The sequence below is a fragment of the Phacochoerus africanus genome, chromosome 10 (assembly GCF_016906955.1).
Source record: "Phacochoerus africanus isolate WHEZ1 chromosome 10, ROS_Pafr_v1, whole genome shotgun sequence".
NCBI classification, from domain to species: domain Eukaryota; kingdom Metazoa; phylum Chordata; class Mammalia; order Artiodactyla; family Suidae; genus Phacochoerus; species Phacochoerus africanus.
In genome coordinates, this window is record NC_062553.1 from 47,168,385 (window position 1) to 47,185,232 (window position 16,848).

General features: G+C 39.3%; 1 pseudogene; it reads right to left on the reverse strand.

Annotated features, from left to right (window-relative positions):
• Positions 1 to 744: 744 nt before the first annotated feature.
• On the reverse strand, positions 745 to 10,284 carry LOC125137410 (cyclin-dependent kinase 2-associated protein 1-like; annotated as a pseudogene).
• Positions 10,285 to 16,848: the final 6,564 nt, after the last annotated feature.

A 16,848-nucleotide genomic window follows, 5' to 3' on the forward strand; every position in this document is an offset into this window, starting at 1 on the left:
TTCTTTCCTTCTTTCTTTCTTCCTTTCTTTCTTTTTAAAGAAAATAAACTTTATTACATCAAGTAGAAATACAAAGATGCAAATTCTTTCATTTTCTTCCAGATGTTTGGATAAACTTCCAGGAAAGGCAGAACTGAAATCTACATACAGTCTTAGGAATAATTTCAGGGATCTCTGTAAGTTTTGGTTTGGGAGGCTGCTCTTTCTGCTGTATTTATAACTTGTCCATTTTTAAAAATTGACTTCAAAGCACTAATGGTCATGCAAATGTTTAAGGAAAAAAGAACTTAAATTAGGCAGAATCTACTCTGAATGGCAAACAAGGGGAGCAGCTACCTAAGAGCTAAAAAAAAAAAAGTTTTGATTTTATCAGCTTATGAAAAGGAACAAACAACAATCTGGGTAACACAGCTTCAAAAGAGGAGAGGGAGACACTGGTATCTTGGAGGCAAACTAGTTTGCTGTAAGATAGGGAACTTTTACATGCATCTTTTGAATCAATGCTTTAAAAAACAAAAACACCTGGAGAGTTCCTAACTATTTAAAATGTAAATCCTAGTCAACTGCAAAGTCTTTCCTCAGTCTTAAAGAGGGTAGGTTCAGAGCCTAGGGAACCAAGGGAGGGACACTGGGGAAGAGAAACCAAACTGTTACAATTTTGAAAACAAAGTTGCATCTGAATGGGGGAGATGAATTGTGACTTCTCTGGAAGGAGATGGAAAACCTTCCAGGCTCACAAGGCACCTAGGACCTGGCATTCCGTTTGGTTTCAGCCCACCACTCCCCACACCAATCCTCTAGGGAGGATGATGCCTCATTTTTGTCTCTCCATCGTTCTCTTGCTGCCTGCATAGATGAGTCTGATCTCTTTCCCCAGCTCTTGGATGATGGCCAGCAGCTCAGCAAACTTGCAGTGGGGCACCTGACTATTCCTGCTTACCTGGGTGTAGCCTAGAGACAGTGGCCCATAGTCACTCAGCCACTGGCAGTATTGTGAAGACATCACCATACTGGTGGAAGAAGAGTGGACACTCCCAGAGGCAATGAGGGAGACGGCGGGCAGGTGTGAGGTCAAGTTCGGTTTGTAAGACTTCCCCCTGAGCTGTGGGGCATGCCACAGTGCAGGCTGGCCAGGCAGCCCAGCGTCCCTGTGCCTGTTGCACTTTTTGTTGTGAACAGCTCGGGCTGCACCGGCAAATGTCTGGAGTACTTATTTTCTTATTGTGAAGTGTTGACCATGTTTTAATGTATACCAGGTAGAGGTACTTTATTAGATATGTGTATTGCAAATATTTCCCCCGGTTTGGGCTCATTTTTTGTTCTTTTAACAGTGTCTTTTGGAGAGCAGAAGTTCTATTAAGTGGAAAATCAGCCCAATTTTATAGAATTGTACTGTCTTCTTGTTCTCTGAATTTTAAAGGTTTTGCCCTTAAATTCTGTTGTTTTCCTTCAGCTAGTTTTAGCTATCTCTCTGGAGGGCTATTTTTATGAAATGGAATCTTGGACTAACAAGAATTCCTCCCCCCCCACCACCACCAGGGCTGGAATATTTGCCATCCAGAGATAATGATAACCTATTAGAGAAAAGAAGAAACTTTTCAATGAATCTGTTGAAAGCTATTTGGCATTGGATGGATGGACTTTAAAATGATTATTATTTTCTATAATCCAAAGAAGCATCTAATTTATTTGGCAACCAGTGGTTTTCACTTCCAATCAGCAGTGTCTCTGACATTTCAAAACCAAAAACCATCTCAGGGTCAAGGCTTAGTTATTTGCAGCAGGGGTCAAGGTAGGTCTTTATCAAAAAATCAACCATCTCAGAAGGGTTGCGATGGTAACAGGATATTTTATTTATCTTAAAAAGAATGAGCCAACCATAGTTTTACATGTTATAAAAACTAAAACAGTATTTCTCAGGCCACAAGTGCTTTAGACAGAAGTATCTGAGGGGACTCTAGAATCAGCATTCTTATCAAGCTCCCTGAGTGAGTGTCATGCACATTTAAATTTGAGGATCATTGTCCTGAATGTTTTTGCAAATTGGAAGAGTACAAGGTACTTCTCATAGAGTATACACAGTACACAGTAAATAAGAAGAGAGTTAAATGAGGAGAAATCTGTGTGGGCTGCTATCAGAAGATGTCAATAAAAGAACAAAACTTAGTCTGAAACCTAGAGGAAAAAAAGAAAATGCACCCTTTAGATTTAGAAGCAAAATGATAAAAGGCAAAGAGAGGAAAACATAAGCCTGGGATGTGAAAAGTCTGAGAAGAGAATTGCCAGATAAAAACTCTCAACAAAGTGTGTATAGAGGGAACATACCTCAACTTAATGTAAGCAATATATGACAAACCCACAGCCAACATCATAATCAACAGTGAAAAGCTGAAGGCATCTCCTCTAAATACAGGAAGAAAACAAGAATTCTCACTCTCACCACTTTAACTCAACATAGAACTGGAAATGCTTGCCACAGCAATCAAAGCAGAACAATAAAAGGAATCCAAATTGGAAAGGAAGAATGGTCACTTTGCAGTTTGAGGTGATCCTATACCTAAAAAATCCTAAAGATGTCAAAAGTTTGGGTAAAATCTTATAGATCATGTAGGGCTTGATGTAGTAGTCATCTTCTTAAATTTGATGATAATGTAATTAAGAACAGGTAAGGAATTTAATCTAGCAATGATATGGATAATCAATTACTCATACATATGTGAATAGTAACAGAAAAGAACAGAGGCAAGACATTTGACTAAGTAACAGTTTCAGCAGTGATGCACTGCTGGGAAGAGGGAAATCCAGGCTTGTGTTACAGGTTGTGTCCATGCCCTGCTATAGAAATGGAATAAATGTAAGAGACTGTATTTTGACTATCTCAATTGATTATTCCTTATACCACAATAGTATAGCCAATAATTGACTTTTTTTTCTATTTCAATGGAAAAGAACATAAACACAGAACAACATCTAGAGGGTCAATTTGTTTTATTATCTATAATAAATAACTCCAAATAGCCAGGAAATTTCATAAACATTGTTTTTCCATTAAGCAAATAAAACTCAAGAAAAGCCTTTGCTGTTAAAGATTTAAAATAGTAAAGATATGAACTTTCCTTTCACTGCTATGTTCTGCTCTTCCTTAATGCACATTTTTATTTGTTAAATTTGTATGACATAAAATAAAGATTAAATCAATCTTTAGTAATCTAGATATTAAAAATAAACACTTTCTGCCAGCTCTACTTTTATGTATTACATGCTTGTCTAAAGGAGTTGTTGGCTTTGTAAAATTCATCTGTCATCTATCTTTTCTTTTAAAGACCCTTTACAAATTCACTCTATTGATTTTATGGCAGCAAAATTTCTTGCTTCTTTATATTTTTAGGACCCAATGTTGCATGCATTTTGGAAGCTCTTCTCCTGAGGAGGAATTCCAAGACCAAAATACTTAGAAAATGTTGAGAAATGTCATGGGAAATCATTATATATGCCCTGAGGCAAAGCTGGTAAGGAAACAGTCCATCTCAAAGGAAATCTATGCAAGGAATTGATGAGACTATTTCTGGTAATGTGTATTTGAAGGACTTCCACTCATCAGTAAGGTTTTGACAATTTTGGGACTCAACTAGCTTTATGTATGTGGTGGCATTATGTATGTAACATGTGATGTTGATGCCTCACCCCTTTCCCTCAGCCCACCTGAGTGATCCTAAAGCTGAGGTCCATAGAACCTGGGAAATTAACTTCTCATTTCAAGGGTCTGTCTCTCTTCTAAGCTTGAAGTTGTTTTTTGACCGTATAGGACCAGGAATTACTGGAGGGCTGAAGAGTTAATACCACAAAGGCCATCTTCAAACAATAAGGGGTAAGAGTTGCATAAATGCTCCACCCTTCCTGTCCTTCAGAGGGATGGGCCCAGGGGTGTTCTGTAGCATTTCTCAAAGTGAACCCTACAAGGCTGAACCTCAACTGCACACAGCAGTAGCCTGTGCATTGCGCATAGTTTTTGGCTTTTCTTCTTTCTCCCTCCTTCCCACTTCATTAGTTTGGGTTCCCCCCAAAAGTTCACCTTTTGGGGGAATCCAAACAAAGCAGTGTACTAATACGAAATGAGAGCTGAGTCTAGAAAATGTCTCCAAGAAGCCCCCCTACTACACAAAATTCAATTAAATCACCTCTCCAAGGGTATCCAACATGTGAGCCATATTTTATTTCAATACTTTTTTGTCATTCATAGGATATGTTATTAGTTCAGGAAGTAAAATTGTCATATTTATTACTTATCTCTAGGATTTGTTGGCGCCCTTAGGCATATATTTTGAAAATGTTATAGCAGTCAGACAAGACCTAGGTGTCAACCACTAATGAATATGGTCTGGAATATATTGGAGAAAAAAATGCCTATCATCTTTAATAGCTAAAATGTCTATGAAGAAACACATCAATAATAGCATATGTAGAGGGCTTGGCATTTTAAATCTTGTTAAATAGAGGCCTAGCTGATTGAAGAAATATGATTGTGGGATAACAGGGGCTTAGCATAGAAGAGTTAACAAGATGAAAGAGAATGTAGAGGAATCTATCTTACTAGTTTCTTTAAGATCTTCTATGTGTCTCCTGGATGCAAAGGCACTCTAGGCTGGTAGTTCTTTTATTTCCAGTCTTTACTTGCTCTCTCTTCTTGTCCACTAACCCATTCTCTGAATCAACTTTTTTTCATCAGATCAGATATTAGAAATGGAAAAATAAACAGGATATTGTGAAGGCAGAAAGCTAGTGAACACTAGTCTGCTCAAACCATCCTCATTCTCTTCTCCTCTCTCTATCCAAATTTCCACCTTTAAAGTAACTTTTTAACTTTTAAATACAAACATAAAACTCTTTTGGTATTGGGAAAGTAATCTTTCATACAAGCAACACACTCTGCTGAAGATTTGGCATATTTCAAAACTTTTAAAATTCAAGCCTAGGAGTTCCCCTTGTGGATCGGTGGTAATGAGCCCAACTAGTATCCTTGAGGAAGAGGATTCAATCCCTGGCCTTGCTTAGTGGGTTAAGGATCCAGCACTGCCATGAGCTGTGATGTAGGTCACAGACAAGTCTCAGAATCCATGTTGCTGTGACTGTGGTGTAGGCTGGCAACTACAGCTCTGATTCAACCCCTAGCCTGGGAATTTCCATATTCCATTTGCCACGGGTTCTGCCCTAAAAAAAGAAAAAAGAGAGAGAGAAAGCAAAAAAAGAGAAAATCCTCGCCTAGTTTTCCCAAACTGAGAAATTGATGAGGGGAGGGATCTATCTACCTAAAATGAATAATTTATAACAATTGTGCTTTTTTTCTGCTTTAATGTCTTGCTTTAATTTTTTGAAATATTACCTCTGATATTTTCTATAGTTTTCCAAAGATATACGTAATGTAATATGACAATTATGAAGAATTCTTCATAGCATGCTATCACTTCTTTCTTTCTAAGGTTGATTTTAAAGCTTGTTTTTCAGCACTGGAAGGACACCACTTAAATAACAGTTGAATACCTTTCTGTGTGATCTAAAAAATTCTATATAATGGTAACAGTGCTTGGTAAAATAACAGCAAGGCAGTCAACATAGTCCTCAAACAAGCCCTCATTCCATAAACAATAATTAGGTTCCCAAGACATCGACCTAAAGATAGACATTTCTATTTAATCAGCTGAAGTGGCGCCACCACGCGGTAGTTAGGCAAACACAGTTTGCAAGTCTCGTGCCAGACCAGCCTTGAAATTATTCTCTTTTTATGTGCTGCATATAATATACACTAATTGACATTTTGCGTAAGAGAGATTTCATTATTTCGTTACTTGGTTGTCAACTTATATGATTCAAATTCCCTTAAAATAATGTAGACACAGTGAGTTTAGATCAAATTTTCAGAAAAATTCTAAATCATAGAATTGTCTAGCTTTGATTGATGGTGAATAAAAATATGGTGTCTTGTCATAGAACAATCCAAAATCTTCTGAGTCTTATGACAACTAAGCATGAATTCTAAACCATTATATTAACAACTTAAGAATAGGTAAGAAACAAAGTAAATAAATGACAAGTTTTAAAAATAAAGACATCTGGATATTCTGCATATAGGTAGAACTGGAATTCTGTTCCTGCTGGCTTTACCTAGGAATGTCTCTGTTTGAGATACCAGTGCTCAGATTAAAAAAAAAATAGTGGAGTTCCCGTTGTGGCACAGCAGAAACAATCTGACTAGTAACCATAAGGTTTAGCGTTCAATCCCTGGCGTCCCTCAGTGGGTTAATGATCTGGTGTTGCCTGAGCTGTGGTATAGTTTGCAGACACGACTCAGATCCCGCATCGCTGTAGCTCTGGTGTAGGCTGGCAGCTACAGCTCTGATTCAACCCCTAGCCTGGGAACTGCCATGTGCCACAAGAATGACTCTAAAAAGCAAAAAGCAAAAGCAAAAAAAAAAAAAAGTAAATAAGAAAAAGCAATTGCCTAAACTGTTCTGCAGTTCTGGCAATAAGTATAATGAGATAGAAAACTATGTAAGTACTCTGTTAAAATCTTAGCTTTAACTAAACAAAAAACAAATTTTATTTGTATTAAAATTTCCTCCAATTCAATAAATCTTAATATATTTGTTTTAGTTGTAACCTGTAATATTTTAACAAGAAATCCAATTCATTCTCACATTTGTTTAGCCCAGCATGGCCTTTGAAATTTTTTATAAATAATTTGACAAATGTAGAAGTAAATTTGGCTTACTTTCTAGTTGTTTCTATTTTCTGAAGAAAAAAAATTTGCAGGGAACATTTTGACTCTAAAAAGGATATTTTTTCTCTGTAATTACAGTCCTTTATCTTGCTTGGCTGAGCAAGAGTAAGAATGAAACCACTCTGCATGTATGAAGATAATCTAAGTACACAGACCAATGGGAAGATATACTTGATATTAATAAAAAAGCTGGATGTGACAAACTATTCTCCATTTAGTTAACTATGCTATGAAATAATAAAACAATTACAAATAGAGAAATTGACTTTGCAGACATTTCTGGTATTGCATATTTTAAATGCATCACTCGCTCTTTTTCTGTTTAGTTTTTAAGTTAAATGAACTAACATTAGAAGTCCTTGTACTTTAAAAAACAACCTCTATTAAGATACCAAGTCTCCTGAGTTGTCCATCACGAACCAGGTGCTACATAACTCACTAAGCCATCACACTGGATGTGCCCAGCATCTGTCCATCACCAAGTGGGTCTCGACTATATCAGACAGGTTTCAAAAAGATACTAAAGGCAAAAGTAAGTGGTATTGAGATAGGCTGGGATCCAGGACCCTTTGCTGCAGTGCTTGTACCTGGACAAACATTTTTTCCAGGAACAGAATACAAAAAACTATAAGGGACTAAACATAACTGTGTGTATGCCCAGGTGGAGCAAATTATGAACAAGATACAAACAGATCCCAAACCCAAATGCCACTTCTGAGCAAAAGCAGAGTCCTGCACATGACTGCTGAACACAGCACCTCTTAGGGGCTGGGCAGACCACCCAGGCCACCCTCCAACCTGACCCCTGACCCACTACCCTCACCCCATTTAAAGAACCAGGTTTCTACCCCTTCAAGGGATGAGCAAGGGCAACTATTACTTGTTTTCACTCCCTCCTGCTGCAACATCAGTTCCAATAAAGCCTTCCCTGAATTCCTCCTCTGGCCTCTTATCAATTTCTATTGATTAAAGTGTCTCAGAACCCAGGTCAGCAACAGTGCGAGCATTGGCTCCAATCCTATGGCACAATCCCTCTCACCAGGGCCCCAGGATGCCCTTGACGTAGTCCCAGCTACAGAAAGGAGGAAGGCAAGGAAGAAAATAGCAGAAAAATCCAGTAAGGGAGTGATGGAAAATATGATTTACAGGAGGAGCAGCCAGCAATCATTTTAGAGAGCAGCCTTTCCCAGAATGTGTCCATAAAGCACTATATCTGTGGTTGCTATGTGCACAGGCTCATGCAGAGAGTACTTCTGGAGTCAGTTTTTTTTGAGAAATTCTGGGTTCAACAAATGAAAGTTTGGTTCTGGGTCCTTGAATCTTCACATCTAGTTTTCCCTCATCTTTGAGATTTTTATTCTAGGTCAGCTCATGTCATCTGATGTCACATCATGTCAACTAGTTAACTATCCCTCCAAAAAACAAGGTAACTAGTACATCCAGAATGGTGTTTGTCACCTTTTTCCTACCTAATAACCATGTGGTTGGTGGGGCGCCATATTAATTCTTACTTTTCTTTGCAATTGGCACTAAAATAAGATATGCATAACTCTGCCAAGGCATATGGTCTCCTAACCCCAGGTTTAGAAGCACTTGATTCCCAAGCATATCCCTACTGACATTGAACCCGAGGGGCTCTTTCTCAAATAGGAGCAATGGGAAGGTGGTATGCCAAAAATTTGTGCTCAAATTGATGAAAGCTACAGTGCCCAATACAATAAGTACTTCTCCTGTATGGCTGTTAAACAATTAAATGAAAAATTTAGCCATATTTCACACTAGCCATATTTCAAGTGTCCAAACTAGCCATATTTCAAGTGTCGTAACTAGCCATATTTCAAGTGTTTATGGCCAGTAGCTACTGCACTGGACAGTGCAAATATAGTAAGTTTCCATCATTACAGAAATTTCTATTAATAGTGCTAGACTGGAGTTCCCGTTGTGGAGCTGTGGAAATGAATACAACTAGTATCCATGAGGATGCTGGTTTGATCCCTGGCCTCGCTCAGTGGGTCGGGGATCTGGCATTGCCATGAGCTGTGATATAGCTCATGGACATTGCTCAGCTTCCACATTGCTGTGGCTGTGGTGTAGGCTGGCAGCTGTAGCTCCGTTTTGACCCTAGCCTGGAAACCTCCATATGCCACAAGTGTGGCCCTAAAAAGCAGTAAAATAAAATAAAATAAAATAAAATAAAATAAAATAAAATAAAATAAAATAAAATAAAATAAAATAAAATAAAGTAAAATAAATAAAAGGGCCAGACTAGTGTTATACCACACACACAAGCACACAGAGAATCATCTTCTTCTGGAGGATGCTCACTACATCTCAGGAGCCTGCAGAATCTCGAAAGGAAACCCTGACTCGGCAACATCCAGGCTTCTACTTACTATGCCTCAGTAAAGCGACTGTTAGCACCAAGCAAACAGGTAAAAGGAAATATCCACCATTAACATTTCCAGGCACTGGGAAACAAAGTATTATAAGCCACAAGTACACATGCGCGTGTGCGTGTATGCGTGCGCGTGTGCACACACACACACACACACATGCACACACAATCTTTTTTTCTACCAGGAGAAGATAATAGACTGATTTACCAAGGGACCCGTGAATGATTAGAATGATCTTGCTTCCTAGATCTTCATTGTTCCAAGCGTGATGCCTCTCCCAAAACTAGTTTCCTTTGCTTCTGACCTATTTGATATACTGTATGAATAAGTAAGATGACCATTGGAGAACTGACTATAATAATTCTACCCTGAGAAAATAGGTGTCAGCTGGACTGACCCCAAACTACCAAGACTCACTCTGTTTTCATGATTTATCTCTTTGTTCATGAGCTACGTATTATTTATCAATTAAGCTCATCTTAAGAGTTCTTGGTCTTTGATGCTTCATGCTGTTTTTATGACTTTTTACAACCTGTCTGCCTAACATGGTTTATATTCAGTCTTTTCCAAAGGGCGTCAGGGTCATGGATAAGGCCAAGGTCGGAGAACAAGCCAGAATCAGATATCAGGCTTAGCCAAAATTTCAAACCAGTAATTCCCAAGCCTGGCTGTTTATCAGAAATTATGAGGAAATTTAAAACCTCAGACTCCTGGCCATTCCTTAATATCTGTGATACCAGTTACATTATCTGGGAGATCTAGATTATTAAAATCTCACCAGGGGATTTTAACATAGTACACACAAGGTTAAGAACTATTGTCTGAGAAGATTCCTAGGTCCTAACCCCTAAAACAGGAGCTGGCAAACCCATGGTCCAAAGACCAGATCTGTCTGACCCAAGGGCCCATTCAATTACACACCGTCTGTGCTATTCCCCATTCCCACCAGACAATAGCAGAGTTGAGGAGTTGTAACCAAACCAAGTGACCCACAAAGCCTAAAACAGTTGCCACCTTGCTGTTACCAAGAAAGATTTCTGATCCTCGTCCTGGAGCAGTGCTTCTCAAAATGTGACCAGCAGCATCACCTGGCCACCTGTTAGAAACATCCATCCTTAGGCCCACCCCAAACAGACTGAATCAGAAACTGTAGCAGGACCCAGCAATCTGTATTTCAGTTAGCTGTTAGGGTGATTACCACTTGATGTGTGCTAGAATAGCAGTTTGATTCCAAAACTATCAAAATCACCCTCATGAACTGTTGGTGGGAGTGTAAATGGGTGCAACCACTATGGAGAATAGTATCAAGGTTTCTCAAAAAACTAAAAATAAATCTACCATGTGATCCAGCTATCCCACCTCTGGGTATTTTTCCGAAGAAAACAAAAACTCTCATTTGAAAAGATACAGGCACCCTTATGTTCATAGCAGAACTATTTACAATAACCAAGACATGGAAGCAACCTAAGTGTCCATCAACAGATAATGGATAAAGAAGAATGTGAGTAAGGTTAGTGAGCCATGGGAAAGTATGAAATCTTGCCATTTGGGACAACATGAATGGGCCTGAGGGTATGATGCCAAGTGAAATAAGCCAGACAGAGATAAGAGAAATACTATATGACTTCATTTATATATGGAATCTAAAAAAACATGACAAACATGACAAAACAGGGTTAGGGTTAGTAATTTGAATATACATTGTTTCTTACATGATTCTACTGAAACAATGAGTCAGTGAATTTATATCACTGGTATGTTCTGGAAGAAAAGTCCATAGCTATTTAAGTGAAAGAGCAAAGTGCCACTGCAAGAAAATTTTGATGAGCAGACTGAAAGTAAGGTAAGTATTTATCTATATTCAATGCTTATTTTATGTTTAATTTCTATCTATTTTATGTGCAAGAACGAAGTACCCATTTTCTTCATTTACTTCAGGGTTTGTTCCCTTGATTTTGGGTCTTAAATGAAGGGAAGGAGTTCCCTGGTGGTACAGCAGGTTACAGGTCCAGCATTGTCACAGCTGTGGCTTGGATCACTGCTGTGGCCTGGGTTCAATCCCTGGTCCAGGAACTTCCCTATGCCAGGGGCACAGCCCCCTTCCAAAAAAAAAAAAAAGTAGAGAGACTCTGATTTTTTTTTTTGCCTTTTCTAGGGCTGCGCCCACGGCATATGGAGGTTCCCAGGCTAGGGGTCGAATCGGAGCTGTAGCCACCAGCCTACACTAGAGCCACAGCAATGCGGGATCCAAGCCAAGTCTGCAGTCTATGCCACAGCTCACGGCAACGCCGAATCCTTAACCCACTGAGCAAAGCCAGGGATTGAACCCGCAACCTCATGGTTCCTAGTCAGATTCATTAACCATTGTGCCACAATGGGAACTCCTAGAGAGACTCTGATATTTGACTACCTCAAAGTATCTGCAACAAATTATTACAAACTCCATGGCTTAAAAATTACAAATGTGTTATCTCCCAGTTCTGTAGTTTAAATGTTCATCCCAGGTATAATCAGGCTAAAATCCAGGGATTGGCAGGGCTGTGCTCCTTTCTGGAAGTTCTAGAGGGGGATCTACTTCCCTGGCTTTCCCAGCTCCAATCCCCCTTCTTCGTCCGTGGTTCTTTTCTCCATCTTCAAAGATGATGGAAGTGTAACTTCTCTCTGACGCGTCCATCCTCTGTCTCATTCTCACCACAGTCAAGAAAGATCCTTTTCTTTGAAGGGCTCATGATGAGATGGGACTCACCCAGATAGTCCAGGATAATCCCCCCATCTCAGGGCCTGCAGCCTTAATCTCATCTTCAAAGTCACTTTCACCACATCAGGGAACACATTCAAAGGTTCCAGGAATGAGGGCAAGGGCATAATTTTGGAGGAAGGAGGGGGCATAGTTCTAAGTAGGAAAGAAGGAACAGGCAGTGGGGGAAAAAAAAAGGCTTTCTCAAAGAAATGAACCTTAAAGCAAGTTTTGAAGGTGGTGGTAGGGACTTGCCAGCTAGGGAAGAGATAAAGTGTATTTTTTGATGGGATACCAATATTTATTCATCAATGAATATTTACAATGCTCCTACCATGTCCCAGGCACTCTGAAGTAGCGAGCACAAGACATAATGAAGGAACTACAAGTGTAGCACATTAAAATTGCAATGCAGGGGAATAGGAATTGCAATGTTGGGTGATAGGAAGAACCAGCCTGGGAGGTAGGCAAGGGTCAGGTCATTAGAGCTTTGAATCCTGTTCAGAAGTTTGGATTTTATCCTGAAAATGATGAGGAACTATTGATATATTTGAAGTAGGAATGAATGTTATCAGATCTTTGAAAATTTTCACTCAATAGTGGAAATTATGGGTAGGATAGAAAAGAAATGAGCATAGTAGTGGGATATTATTGGTAGTGAAGGATAGAAAGATTAATTCAGAAATACTAATTACCAAGAGTCTAGTTTGGATGAATAATCCAGGGGTGGGGAGTGATCCTTAGGGATGGAGAATGAAAGAGGAAGACAGGTGTACACTGGACATGAGTTCTGCTTTGCACACATTCATTCGGAGGTGAAATTCTTATTATAATATTTCTTAGGCATTTAGTTGTAACAAGCTGGAACTCTGTGGAGGTTTCTGGCCTACAGTCACATATGTTTTGTTTTGTTTTCTTTTTTTAGGGTTGAACCTGAGGCATATGGAAAGTCCCAGGCTACGGGTTAAATCAGAGCTGCAGCTGTCAGCCTACACCACAGCCACAGCAACACTGGATCTGAGCCGCATCTGAGACCTATACCACAGCTCACGGAAACACCAGATCCTAACCCACTGAGCAAGACCAGGGATTGAACCTTCCATCTTCATGGCTACTAGTCAGGTTCATTTCCACTGAGACACAACAGGAACTCCTATGTCAGATTCTTAACCCAGTTCCTGTTAGTTCCATCACAAGAACTCCTGGGGTCATGTATTTTTGAGTTTTTGATAAATAGTTGATAACTACAATGATGGGCATGGATCAAATCAAATAATGAGAGAATATAAAGTGACCCAAGAAGAGGAGGGGATGCCAATATCCTGGGTTGACAAAGGAAAGATAGTCTGTGAAGGACACCAGGGAAGAAGAGACAAAGTAAGAAACAGCCACCAAAGGGTCGTTGTATCAACCAGAGGAAGAAAGAGTCTCAGAAATGATGGCCAGTCTTGTAGAATGAAGCAGAAATGCAAAGGAAGAAAACACTGCCAAGGACCATTGGACTTGACAGATGGAGAGAGGACATCATTGTTAAGCTTTGTCAGTTGTCAGAATGATTTCAGTAGAGTGGTAGGGCTTGCTCCACCTTACACTGATCTAAGGAAGTCAGGAAAGGCAAGCAACCCAGAGAGAGAAAAACATGCCTTCAAAAAGAGAGGCAGGTGCTCAACAAAGAAAGAATTGAGAAAACAGGCTTCATTAAAATTTAAATTTTCTGCTCTGCCCAAGACTCTGTCAAGAAAATGAAAAGACAGAAACCACAGACTGGGAGAAAATATTTTTTAAAGACACATCTGATAAAAGACAATTATCCAAAATATCAAAAGAAGGCTTAACACCACACAATCAGAAAAAAAACCAATTTGAAAATGGGCCAAATACCTTTAGATATTTGTCTCACTAAAGAAAGAAAGATAGGTGGCAAATATGCATACAAAAAGATGCTATGCATCCTACATCACCAGGGAAATGCAAATTAAAACAGCAATGAGGTGCCACTACACATCCATTTGAATGGCCAAAATATGGTACACTGACAACATCAAATGCTGGGGTGGGAGTGGGGGAGTTATGGAGCAGCAGGAACTCTCATTCAATATGGGTGGGAATGCAAACTGACACAGCTCCCTCAGAAGACAATTTGAAAGTTTCTTGTAAAACTACACATACTTTCATCGTACAATTCAGCAATAATATTCCTTGGTATTTACCCAAAAGAGTTAGAAAATTTTTTACACACAAAATCTTGCACGAAGATGTCTATAGTAGCTTTGCATAATTATCAAAACTTGGAAGCCACCAAAATGTCCTTCAGGAGGTGAATGGATCAATAAACTGTGGTCCATCCTGACAGTGGAATATTATTCAGCTTTAAAAAATGAGCTATCGAGCCATGAAAAGACATGAAGGAAACTTATGCATGTATTACTAGGTGAAAGAAGTCCGTCTGAAAATTGCTACACACTGTATGATTCCAACTGTGTGACATTCTGGAAAAGGCAAAACTGTGGGAATAGCTCATTCATTCTCAGAGGTTTGAAGGGAGAAAGAAATGAATTGACAGAGAACAGAGGATGTTTAGGGCAGTGGAAACACTCTGTATGATACTATAATGGTGGATACATTTCTTTATACATGTGTCCAAACCCATCCAATATGCAACACCAAGAGTGAACTCTGGACTCTGGGTGATAATTATGTGTCCATTTAATTTCATTGATTATGTTACAATCTGGTGAAGATGCCATAATGGGTGAGGCTATATGTGTGTGGGAGCAGGAAAATTTCTCTACTTCCCAGTCAATTTTGCTGTGAACCTAAAACTGTCCTAAGAAATGGTCTATTTTTTTAAAAGCTTGGGCTGGGAAGTGCAGAACTAAAGCAGGAACAAGGGACAGGTATGAGGAATACCGCCAAGGAAAACAGAGCCTCTGAAAGCCTAGGAATGGATCTGCATCTGCATGTTTATGTGGATGCTAAAAGAATTGGTAGAAAGTCTAAAAAGAATATTCCGAGAGAGAGAAAAGATCCCTGAAAAAGCAAAAGGCAGAGGAAAGTCACAAATCCAGGACACCAGCTGAATTTCAATCTGAGCAAGAAGATTTCTGACTCTTCTCCCCAAAGAAGAGTGGGTTTAGATATAGTGGTGATAATTTTATAAGTTGAGGAGTTTCCAAAATGAAAGGTGGTATTCTCTCTAAAGTTGTGCTGAGGTCATTTATTAAGAGCAGAAAGCTTTAGAGGGTGGGGCCGTAAAGAGAAGATAACAGATTTTCAATACACTCTGAGGGAACAGGGAAAAGAAGCTTGATTGTCAAGGAGGCTTGGGGTCCTTAGGCTGAAGGTCGTGAATCAGTATTTGTAGTTTTCTGGCCACTAGCTCTCATCACTGGCTTCCAGTGTACCATGTTTATTCTTGCCTTAAGACTGGGCACTAGCTATATCCTTTCCCTGCAGTGTCTTTCCTGGACCTTCTCCTGGCTGATGTCATCTTGGAATTCAGGTTCCAGCTCGAAACGTCCTTTCCTTAGAAAGATCTGCCTAAAACAGCATCTGGAAATACTCCCTATCACATCTGCTCGATTGGCTTTCTTTCAAATTTTTATAACTCTTAATATTTTCTTGCATGCTTATTAATTGCTTCTTACTATCTGCTTTTTTCCCCCACCAGAACATAAGCTCCAATAGATGGGAATATTACCAGTCTCCTCTACATTCCACCTCCAGCCCAGAAGACTGTAGATAATCAGTAAATACTTTCTATTAAATCCTGTGCAGTTTTTGCTCCAGTGGCTCAGAGCTCAGAGTGTAAGAGAGGAAAAGACAGTGACAATGTGACTGGAATGAAAAGTAGGAAAGGAAAGTTCAGATAGAGTCGGTAGATTAGAGGAAAGGTAAAGGGCTTGGAAGCCCCAATAAATGGATTTAGTGAGAGAAATGACAGGACAGGGTTGAGATATCTTAAAAACATTTTTTATAATGGAAAACTCCAGACATATTTTAAAAAATAGGAGGATTCCTTTATTGTGTTCTCGTACTCATCAGTAAATGAGACAGTAAATGAGACTCATCAGTAAATGAGACAGTTATCAACTATTCGCCAATCTTTATATCTCCTGCAAAATCAATCCCTCCCTATAGAATATTTTAAAGTAAATATCTGATATAATATCATTTCATCTGTAAAAGTTGTAATATATTTCTAAAAGATTTAAAAACCATTTTCATACTTAAAACTATTTCTGGAGTTCCCATAGTGGCTCAGTATGGGAACCCAATATAGTGTCCATGGGAATGTGGTTCTAGTGCCTGGCCTTGCTCAGTGAGTTAAGGATCCAGTGTTCCCACAAACTATAATATAGGTCACAGATGCGGCTTGGATATGGTGTGGCTGTGGCTGTGGTGTAGGCCGTCAACTGCAGCTCCAATTCGACCCCTAGTCTGGGAACTTCCATATGCTGCAGGTGTAGCCATAAAAAGAAAAAGTAGTTAAAAAAAAAACCTGCCTTCCCATTGTGGCTCAGTGGTAATGAACCCAACTAGTATCCATGAGGACATGGGTTTGATCTCTGGCCTCATTCAAAGGTTAAGGATCTGCATTGCTGTGATCTGTGGTGTAGGTCACAGATGTGGCTTGGATCCTGCATTGCTGTGGCTATGGTGTAGGCCAGTAGCTACAGCTCCAATTCAACTCCTAGTCTGGGAACTTCCATATGCTGTGGGTGCAGCCCTAAAAAGGCAAAAAAACCCCAAAAACCTACTTCCCAACCTAAATGTCTATTAACAGGTGAATGGATAAAAAATATTCTGTGTATACAATGGAATATTAGTCATTAAAAAATGAAAAATGCCATTTGCAACATCATGGATGGACCCAGAGATGATCATACTAAGTGAAGTAAAGTCAGAGAAAGACAAATGTTATGTAATATCACTTATAT